Raw genomic sequence first — 7,984 nt, forward strand, 5'->3', positions numbered from 1 at the left:
CTTTTGGCAATCACACAATGCCTATCTGGCCCCTGATGGCCTTTGGTACAGTGCTGATGGTCGCTTATGCCTTCCTTCTCACTGCGTCCCTTTTCTCGTGTGTGAGTTCCACAGTGTTACACATCCCGCTCGAAGAGGGGTAAAGGAGGATATGAACAGATTTTTTTTGTACAGCTAATTTAAATGGCATAATAGACTTAATTTTGTCCAAGTGTCTGATCTGTGCCCAGAACAACGTTACTAGAAGCGCAGCGAAACATGAAAGCCTCCCACTGCCTACTGCTCCATTCTCTGAATGGCAGATTGACTTCACACACATGCCCCCCCCGGGGGCCATTTAAATATCTTCTGGTTATGGTAGACAAGTTCTCAAGATGGGTTAAAGCTTTCCCTTGTCAGCGAGAATATGCTAAGGTCGTCACACGTATCTTAGCAAAAGAAATCATACCGCGATGCGGTGTTCCTCACGTTATTAATTCAGACAAAGGAACCCCATTCACTGCAAAGGTAACGCACGATTTATGCAAATACTTATCCTTGTCCTAGGATTTCCACATTCCCTATCACCCTCAATCCTCCGGCATTGTAAAAAGAACATTGTAGCCCCTGTATCAAAGAGAAAGGGATATACTGTGCCATCAACACATAGTTCAAGAAAAGGCAATTCGTTAACATGAGGGGACACATAGGTACAATGCAGCATGATGGGATATGCTCTGTGGGCACCCCTATGCATCGTATGGACTGTTGCTGGTGGAGGAGTTGTGCAGGAAGGGAACCTGCGGGTTTATTACCCATTTCCTTCTTTCTTATTCTACATTCTTTTATCCAATGCCCGTTCTTACCACAGTAATTACAGGCGCCGAGGCGTTCCATGGTGCGCACTCTCTCCGCCAGAGTTTTTACTTTTAAATTGCTACGGTTGTTGAGTTGGTATTTTAATACCTATTGCACCTCTGGACGACAGTTGTGCATAAAAGTTGTAACGAAATAGTGGATTAGCAGTATTTTCATCTAACTCCATTCCACCCAATAATGTCTACGTTTCCCTAAACCGTTTCAAAAAATTTGGACGTGGTTTCAACCTTTTCTTGCTTACAATTTGTTACCTGAGACAAATCACGGTTACCTTTCATAAATATGAGAATGAGCAGATGTCAAATATTCAGGTTTAAAGGTACCACCACGAGAATAAGTCAGAAATTGGGGTTGTGGCTCAGTCCACCTTGCTAAATTGTCTAGCCAGGGGGTAGTATAAAAGGTGAGCTTCCTCAGGGTCTGGTTTAGGATATTTTGTTCCAGAATTACCCATGATTCAATATAGGTACAACTGTCTAACAATGTTAAATACAAAGGTTGGAGGCCAGAGATCGAGACAGAGAAGGCGGTTAAATAAAATTTCGACGTCTCCGAGTAACTTATGACTATTGAGACGTTTTAGCGCGCTACAACCTCGATAACAAATTCTCTTACAACAGTGCCTACACTTTGAATGGTAAGACAAGATACCAAATCAGCACGACATTAATACGGATATCAGCACACAAGGCAAGTGCCTACACTTTGAACGGTATGACAAGATACCAAATCAGCACTTACCCGAATACTGATATCCCGGACGAGCCCCCAAAACTGTTTGGAATTATCTCATGATCTGCCCCCTGGACAGGTTTACCTTCTGTCGTATAGACAGGATACCCCGGAATTCACAATAAATTTTAAAAACTTGATTTATCATATCACATTTCTGTTAGATTTTTATCATGCCCAAATGAAACTTAATTCTTGGAGAGGTTTTCCATACGATCTGCGATGCCCGTAGGCCTTTCTGATCAGGGAAGAATCACAACGCACACAGCAAATGCTTCCTCTTCAGTTTATTGCAGGCAGCAGAACGTATATATACACACACAGAGAAAAGAAACCTGACCTAGTTGTTTCCTGTTTAGACAAAAGGATATACTAGCTGGAGATGTGTGAGCCCAGATAAGACTCCCTGTTTACCTTACAGACTAACATCGTAAATATTCTATAGACACTGAGCAGACAAAGGAATGTGTGTGAAACAGTGTGAAAAACATCTTAACACTAACAATGGCCACTTTAAATCATTTATGATTTAGCATCACACACCAGAACATAGGATGTTCATCCAGGGAACAGAACCGGTGACACAAACTGCAAATGAAAAGATAAAGACAAACAAAAACATACAGATTCCATTTCATTTTTTCCCTACATGCATATAATCCTTCTTCATCACCACTCCAATCGAGGCCTTTATGACCTGTCTTACCATCGTCATCAAACATGGCAACATACAAAGTATAATTCAAACAATCAATAAAAGAATCATTCCTAAAACAAAATAGTGTTCAACACTTGTAAACAAACTCTTAATCTTCTCAAAAAAACTTTGTTCAGCAGTTGTTTCACGTTCTCCAAGATGTCGAGAAGCTTCTGTGATATTTTTCAGTGCTTGTTCGATAATATGACCATTAGCATCATTATCAGGTATATAGGTACAAGAGGTAGAACCTTCAACAGCACATACTCCACCTTGTATAGCAGTGAGTTGATCTAAAACCAAGTGATTTTGAAGGGCAATTAATCTCAAACCTCGAAGTTCCACTCTAATTCCTTGCATCATAGCTGTGGTGGCGTTCATGAAAGAGATTAACTCATACCGGGTTACCTCAACTTCTATCATCAGATTAACTACACCAACAGATGGAAAAAGAGATTCAAAAAACTTTTCTGCACTTTTCCAAAGACGATGTTCCTTAGGGACAGGATTATCTCTAGATATTGAACTAAATGTTGATCTTTCTTCTAAACTTCTTTTAGGCCTTCTAAGACTTGTAATAGGCCTTACAATTAAGGCAGCATCTTGTAGCTGAATCAGTGCACACACCCCAGACCAGTCGCTTGGGAGAGCTGTATACACCGTATGTCCGCATATCCAAACGTACAGTTACTTTGGCAGTTAGCCAATATCCTGGCAAAGGTTATATGTCCTGCCAGAGCCTGCCTTTCTTTTTGTTGGACAGATATACATACACGGCAGTCCCTATTAGAATAATTAAGGGGTCGAGTCTCCGTAGTATTACAGTAAACTGACGGAATGGTTCCTAAAACTTTACTTCCTCTACTTCGGGAAACACAAGAAAGATGCTTAGGTATTTGGAGTACAATGCCTAAACTAACAGGTGGCACAGACTTAAAACTAAGAGTTAAATTTATCTGGCTATAGTTTATTGAACATGTAATACAGAGACTAGTGGAATTAGAAGCACCTTGGAGCACTTTACATGCACACTGACAGACAGAGTCAGGACTGCTCATTGAAGACACACACTTCGACTCATCAGTGGAACTAGGTCCAACAGCAACAACTGGAAGCTCATGTGTGCTGTGAGGGATAAGTGTACATACATAACAATCTCCCCTTCCACCCATAGATTTAGCAGTGTGATTAGCTAGTCTCCACCACATGTTGGTTGCATATGCATGAGGTGGATCCGGATGCTCTAGCCAAGTCTCTTCTCCTTGCAGATGTGGGGCTCCTTGAATAAAGTATTTAAAGGGGTTAAACAACATTGGAAGTGTAATTACAACTATGCACATATTGTTATAGAATTTAGACCTAGAGCAGGTATCAGGGTAAGCTAAACAAAACTGTTAAGTGAGTCAGATCTTCACCCCGGGGGTGGCCCCCTTTCTACTATAAAGAAAGGATCTTTCCGTGGGCTCTCAACTGTTTCAGCCCTGAATACTTACTTAGGTAGGCTTCTTAGGCCAACAGACTAATTAGTGCACAGATTAAGTGGGTGCTGTTTTGATCCTGCTTGCATGTATTCACTGTGGCTGGTAATCAGTCAGAACTCCAGTCCTGGTTACAGCTAGAACAGTCGCTGGACCCAGATACTTTGGCTCACCGACCTTGGTAGGCTTCAGACTTCGTATCAGGACCTGCTGATTAGGCACAAAAGGGTGTGTTGGCTTATCTGTGGGCAGAGGAAGAGTTAGTGAGACATCAGCACTGATAGAATTCAATTTCTCAACCAGGGCAGAAACTTAGTCGTCCACCATCACTTCCAGGTTACCTAAGGAAGAAATGCCAGTGTGTCCCCTGACCCATGGGGTCGGGAAAGGCCGGCCCATTAAAATTTCAAAAGGTGACAGTTTAGTAGTTGAAGATGGGGTCATTCTCATTTCTGTGAGTACTGCCGGGAGAACAACAGTCCAATTTCGGCCTGTTTCAATGCAGGCTTTAGTAATACGTTCCTTAATGGTTCTGTTTGTTCTCTCTACCACTCCAGCTGACTGTGGGTGATAGGGAATATTAAAATGCCAGTCAATTGCTAAGCTTTTAGCCAAAAGTTGTGTTCCCTTCGAAGCAAAAGGTGTGCCGTTATCACTTTCAATCACACTAGGAATACCAAACCTAGAGATGATCTCTTTTGTTAATATTTTGACAACCGTTTTTTTTCTCTGTCGCACATGCAAATGCTTCTGGCCACATTTACTGAATCTGTCAACTATAACCAACAGGTATCTCAAATTTCCTACAGGTGGCATATGTGTAAAATCTGTCTGTAGGTGTTGGAAAGGGGCTTCAGGAAAAGTAAGCGCAGTATGTTGTACAGGTCAATGTACGTTAGTTTTGGCACAAGTCAAACATGAATCCAACACTAGCTTGGTTGTTTTAGCTACATCAGCAATACAGTATAATGCATTTATAGCCTGTATGACTTTAGCTATGCTAATGTGTGACATCCCATGGTAATGCTTCACCAACACTATTAAAGCTAGTTTAGGCAGAGCAATTTTGCCATCTACATCTCTAATGATACCAGCAGAATTTGATTTACATTGTTTGGAAGCCCAATACTTGATGTCCTCCTCAGTAGGCTGACTCTGAAGTATTTTTAGGTCAATGTCTGGTATATTGGAGATATGTGACATCATCAAGATCTCAGGATTTGTATGTACTGTGTCCAAATCTACTGGTTGTTTTGATCCTTCCTTAGCTACTTTATCCGCTAACTTATTTCCCTGAATTTCCTCTGAATCATCTACAGCATGGCCACTTTGGCAGGAAGTTAAACAGCTTTTAAAAGGTCGCCTATGAGATTAAAATGTGCTATGGGCTTTCCATCAGCTGTTTTAAAGTCTCTTTGCTTCCATGTTTCGGCAAAATCATGCACAACACCATAAGCATATTTAGTATCAGTGTATATAGTCACTACTTTACCTTCAGACAACTGACATGCTCTTGTGAGTGCGACCAACTCTGCAGCTTGTGCAGATGTGTATGGTAATGATTTAGCTTGAACTATTACATCAGGTAGTCTAGTGGTTAAGATGCAGCGCTCCCACCGCTGCGACCCGGGTTCGATTCCCGGTCAGAGAACCATCCCCAGCCACTCTTAGTGCCGGTCCCAAGCCCGGATAAATTGGGGAGGGTTGCGTTAGGAAGGGCATCCAGCGTAAAACATGTGCCAAATCAAACGTGCGGAGGATCCGCTGTGGCGACCCCTAACGGGAGAAGCCGAAAAGAAACTTTAATCTTACAACCGCATATCCACATAAATACACACCATCAGAAGGTTTTGAACATGAACCATCTACATATAGACAATCCCCCTCTTCCAGGGCCGTATCGAAAAGATCGGGCATACAAGCGGTCTCTTGTTCAATGTATTTAAGGCAATCATGTGTGTGTCGTCAAAACCATCTATGTCAACATTGTCTAGCAGATAATGCAGAGCTACTACAGCTGAATGCGGCTGAGAAGAAGGCTTAATAGTTAAGTTTTCCGTTGCCAAGAGCGTGGTCTCATTACCAGATCTACGTTGTGCTGTCATATGTTGTGTGTTGAGGTTGTGTAAAATAGCTGTTACCTGATGTGAGGTGTACAGTATCAAAGGATGTGACAGCACCGTTTTCTCAGCATCCCGGACCATCAGAGCCACAGCAGCCACTGCATGCAAACACGAGGGCAACCCTTGTGCTATGTTGTCTAAAGACTTAGAAAGATACGCAACAGGGCGATATCTCTCACCGTGTTCCTGGGCTAAGATCCCCGCAGCCGTACCACCACGTTCGTGCACATATAGGTGAAAAGGCTTAGCATAATTCGGAAGACCTAGAGCTGGAGCAGACTGTATAGCCTTCTTGAGGGCAGCAAAACTGTCTGTCATTTCATGAGTCCACAGAATGAGATGTGATGGAGAAGCTTTGTGATCAATAGCACTACGCAAAACTTTATCATGCTGTGCGCAGTCAGGGATCCATGCTCTGCAGTAGTTCACCAGTCCCAAGAAGCTCTGCATCTGTTTCACAGTCTGAGGTCTTTAAAACCTAGTCACAAGCTGTACTCGGTCCTGCGATATCTTACGTTGGCCTTCTGAGATCATATAGCCCAGATATGAGACCTTTCTCTTCACCCACTGTAGTATCTGGTGTGAAGCTTTAAATCCAGCCTGAGCCAGGACATTGCAGGCAATCACTGATGCTTTGTGGCAGTCCTGCTCAGTCAGTCCTGTAATGAGGATATCATCTGCGTATTGAAGAATGCAGGTTGTTTCTGGAAGGTGTATTTCAGCCAAAAGTTCTGTGCACTACAGCGGAGAATACGGCTGGCGAGTCAACAAAACCCTGAGGAAGACGTGTCCAGGTGAATTGACATCCCCTATAGGTAAATGTGAAAAGCGGCTGCGTCTCTGAGGCCAAAGGGACACTGAAAAAAGCAGAACAAAGATCAATCACAGTAAAAAATCTGTGAGTCGCTGGTATAGAGTTAACAATACCAAAGCTAAGCTACATCGGGCACCAAAGGAGTTAACGGAATAACTAATTTATTAATCTCACGTAAATCTTGTGTTAGCCTCCAGCATTTTTTATCTGCCTTCAAGATGGGATTAATCGGTGTGTTATACGTTGAATGTGTCTCGATCAAAACACCTTGTGACAATAAATTGTCAATAACTGGAGCAATGCCAACATTCTTCTCTTTTGACAATGGATATTGTTTAACAAAAATCAGATGGTGTGTTTTCATGAGTACATGATGCGGTTTTACCTGGATTAACCCTGCCTCATCTTTGTGAGAGTCACATAATTAAGGGTTAACTTCACCTAAATTTGGTTCATTAGGCAGGACCTCTGTACTACCTTGGAAAAAATCTTCCGGCTGTGGCTCGGTTGAGAGCATGAGGACAGAAGGAAAAGACAGTGAGACATTGGTTTAAAAAAACAGAATCTCCATTCTATCCCGGTTTTATGCATCATATCTCTTCCTAAAAGGTTTAAAGGCGAGTTTGGAATTATTGTAAAGCTATGATAAAAATTTGTACCAGTCGGTGTCACCACAGGCAAAAGGTGAGTTACAGGACACGAAATTGAAACCCCATCTATTCCCACGGAGCGGATACTTTTTCCTGAAATGGGACCAGAATATTCACCCCCAGCAATCAAAGAACAGGTAGCGCCAGTATTAACAAGAAAACAATAGTCTTTATTGTCTATGCGCAACGTGACATTAGGCAAGGTCGAAGGGTGGTTACTGTAGGATAAAGTTATCATCGAAAAATCATGGGGTTTATCGCTCCGTAGGCTGCTCTATGCAGAAGTCTATTGAGTAGGATATTGCTGCTGTGTTGGCCTCTGCACAACTGCATGCTGGTCTGCATTCTCAACTCGCTGAGTGGCTACGCCCCTTCTCTCATCTTCCATTCTCTTTCTACAAGTTTTAACCCAATGACCAGACTTCCCACAATAATTGCACCTCCCCTTTTTCCTAAAACCTCCTCCTTGAGTTTTGTACTATGGCTGGAATGCACCACTTCCTGTTGCAGCAAAGAACATAGTGGGTTCAGACTTAACTAAACCAGAAGCAGACTGAAAACCTCCAGCGGCATCTAAATCTCTAATTCTAGCACAGAACTGATCTACCGACTTCTCGAGTAATCTGTCTGTC

At 42.4% G+C, this 7,984-nt stretch overlaps 1 long non-coding RNA gene across 1 annotated transcript; it reads right to left on the bottom strand.

Annotated features, from left to right (window-relative positions):
* Window positions 1–3,939: 3,939 nt before the first annotated feature.
* Window positions 3,940–7,228, bottom strand: LOC310739386. Its single transcript, XR_014537365.1, has 3 exons — window positions 7,088–7,228; window positions 5,907–6,745; window positions 3,940–4,007 (listed from the first exon to the last, which is right to left on the bottom strand). It is a non-coding gene; the product is annotated as an uncharacterized lncRNA (long non-coding RNA).
* Window positions 7,229–7,984: the final 756 nt, after the last annotated feature.

This window comes from Silurus aristotelis (genome assembly GCF_946808225.1).
Source record: "Silurus aristotelis genome assembly, chromosome: 16".
In the NCBI taxonomy this organism is placed as follows: domain Eukaryota; kingdom Metazoa; phylum Chordata; class Actinopteri; order Siluriformes; family Siluridae; genus Silurus; species Silurus aristotelis.